The sequence below is a fragment of the Spermophilus citellus genome, assembly GCF_964194105.1.
Source record: "Spermophilus citellus genome assembly, chromosome: 4".
In the NCBI taxonomy this organism is placed as follows: domain Eukaryota; kingdom Metazoa; phylum Chordata; class Mammalia; order Rodentia; family Sciuridae; genus Spermophilus; species Spermophilus citellus.
In genome coordinates this window covers 130239705-130242812 of record NC_138185.1, presented here as the reverse complement: position 1 = coordinate 130242812, position 3108 = coordinate 130239705, and the positions used below count along the sequence as shown (strand labels likewise).

The 3108-nt window shown below is 38.4% G+C and overlaps 1 pseudogene across 1 annotated transcript; it reads left to right on the top strand.

The window, feature by feature from the left end:
• The first annotated feature begins 1111 nt into the window (after positions 1-1111).
• Positions 1112-2345, top strand: LOC308648196 (casein kinase II subunit alpha-like; annotated as a pseudogene). The gene is made up of 2 exons: positions 1112-1733; positions 1837-2345. The product of its transcript is annotated as a casein kinase II subunit alpha-like (transcript).
• The last annotated feature ends 763 nt before the right edge of the window (positions 2346-3108 follow it).

Here is a 3108-nt window from a genome sequence, read left to right as displayed (position 1 = left end):
TCAACACAAGGAGAAGCAATAACAAGAAATGATGTGAGAAAAAGATAAATGCTATGATTTTTTTTTCATTAGAGATGGTGATATCTTCAGAAGAAAATAAAACTTTTTAATATTAAGATATTACCTTAATAAATGAATCTTTAAAAAGACTCTTTTGATCATTAATTTTTTTTCTAAAACATGCTGAGAATGTAATAACTAATATTGCATATGTGAAGGTGGTCAATTCCAATTATACGACAAAGTAAACAAGAACATTTTAAAAATAATTATTATATTTCAAACCTTTATTATTGATTTTGAGTCTTCCTTGACTGTGGATATTGCATTTGCTGTTGGTTTCTTTAAAAATTTTGTCATATCGAAGTCTATAGCTAGAACAACAAAAACAACAAAATACTTTTTAAAATTGTGAGATTTTTTTCTTTCCCCCAAACAAAATATCCTTTATTCCTTCTAGCAATGTACCTGAAATGTAGAGAGAGGCAAATCATGGATGAGAGTTGGAATATTGTTATAGCTTGCCCTGGTCAGAGGAAATGAATATTCCATCTTATATTTTTACTAACTAGGCCTTTAAAATTTATAAAATTTGTTTACATTATCTCATATCATCCTCACAAAACCATTCTGTGAGCTAATTTAACATTTTCCATAATTTACAGATGAGAAAACTAAAGTGCAGGAAATTTCACGACTAGTTTAGGCTACTGTTTATGAAGTAATAAAGGGAGAAGATATAGATCTAGTCCCCAGCTTTAAGTTTAGAGTTCTTTTGATGACCCTCCTGTAGTAGACTTGGCCTCTGCATATTAAAGTCTCCTTTCTCCATATTCTGAGAAGACATTCAGAAAAGATTTGATAATCTTTCTTTTCAACTAGCATGGATATGTATGAGGGTACTGAGGGAAACTTATTGCATCTTCAAAGGAAAAGAGAACCATTTGAGCTCCCTATTGTCTATGTGAGGAGAGCAGAGAGCCACTGCCACTGCCACCATAGTTTGAAGATAATAGGTCTGAAACAAGGTCCTACCTGCAGCTGTCTATGCACACAGTGACTGCCAGATCTTCAAGCCTCAAGTTCAGCTTTGCCTGCCAACCTGTCTGACATGTCAGGACCCATGCCACTCAGGACCAGAGTTTACACAGATATCAATACACATTGACCCCAAGAGTACTGGGATTATGAATCACATGTGGTGGAATGGGAAAATCAAGATGACTACGAGCTGGTTTGAAAGTTAGGCCGGGTAAATATAGTGAAGTATTCAAAGCCATCAACATCCCAAATAATGGAAAAGTTGTTAAAATTCTCAAGCAGTAAAAAAGAAGAAAATTTTGCATGAAGTAAAGATTTTGGAGAATTTGAGAGGAGGGCCCAACATCATGCTGGCAAACATTGTAAAAGACCCTGTATCATGAACCCCTGTCTTGGTTTTTGAACATGTAAGTAACACAGACTTCAAGCAATTGTACCAGATGTTAACAGACTATGCTACTCAATTTTACATGTATGAGATTCTGAAGGCCCTGGATTATTGTCACAGCATGGGAATTATGCGAAGAGACGTGAATCCCCATAATGTCATGACTGATCATGAGCACAGAAAGCTATGGCTAATAGACTGGAGTTTAACTGAGTTTTACCATCCTGGCCAATAATATACTGTCCTGGCCAAGAGTTGTTTTCCAACACTTCAGAGGTCCTGAGCTACTTGTAGACTCTCAGATGTACGATTATAGTTTGGATATGTGGAGCTTGGGTTGTACACTAGCAAGTATGATCTTCCAGAAGATGCCATTTTTCCATGGACATGACAATTCTGATCAGTAGGTGAGGCTAGCCAAAGTTCTGGGGATAGAAGATTTATATGACTATATTGACAGATACAACACTGATTTAGATCCAGGTTTCAATGATATCTTGGGCAGACACTCTGATAAGCGATAGGAATGCTTTATACACAGTGAAAACCAGCACCTTGTCAGCCCTGAGGCCTTGAATTTCTTTGAACAAGCTGCTGTAGTATGACTACCAGTCATGGCTCACTGTGAGACAGGCCATGGAGCACCTCTATTTCTGCACTGTTGTAAAGGACGGCTCGAATGGGTTCATCTAACATGCCAGGGGGCAGTACACCTATCAGCAGCACAAACATGATGTCAGGAATTTCTTCAGTGTCAACCCCATCATCCATGGGACCTCTGGCAGGCTCACCAGTGATTGCTGCTGCAATCACCCCTTTGGGATGCCTCTTCCAGCTACTGCTAGTGCTCAGCAGCAATGGCCCAATCTGTTTCCTGATGCCTGAGCAGAGGTGGGGAAGTCTACCTTCTCCTTGATGCAGCTTGCGTCTGGTGGGGAGGGGTGAACACTTCAGAAGCACTGTGGCTGAACAGTTGCTTACGGATGTATGTATAGTAGTTCAGTCATTAAAAAAAATATTATAACTTGGCTGATTTTCTTTTTTCTTTTTGTATTTTTTTTCAAACTTTTCAAAACTCAGGGGATTTCCTGAAAAATAACTTGCATCGAAAATTTTTTTTCTTCCCTTCCAAATTCAGTTCCTCATTACTAAAGATAAACCATCCTTAATTCCAGCTGCTGGCATTTGACTGGAGATTTCTTTCCATTTTTACCATTGCCTCCCCCATGATCCTATACTTTGGGAGGGTCGTATCTCACGCTCTTCTCCAGAAATTACAAATATGTAACTTCTCAGGAGGCAGGAAGGAAGAGAGGCAGGGCAGACCCAATCGAAGAGCAGTGTACTGCTGGTCACTTCTATCACTTTACTCCAGAAGTGCTTCAGTGGGGTTATGCTGGCGACTCTAGTGTCTTACTTAGACATGCTTGAGATGTTGAAAATCTACACAACGTATAAACAGATTCTAAAAACTTCTGTTTAGTATGAATCATGTTTTACTAACCTAACCCTAAATGCAGCTCACTTATAATTTTAGTTTTAGTTAGTTTAAAATTAAGATATCGTGCTTCCCTCTTTTGTCTCCCAATATACTGTGCTCCATAGCTGGTAGGAGGGAGAAGACAAAAATCTTTTCATTTTCTTTTACTTGTCCATGTTGAAGTCTGTTGGTTACTGGG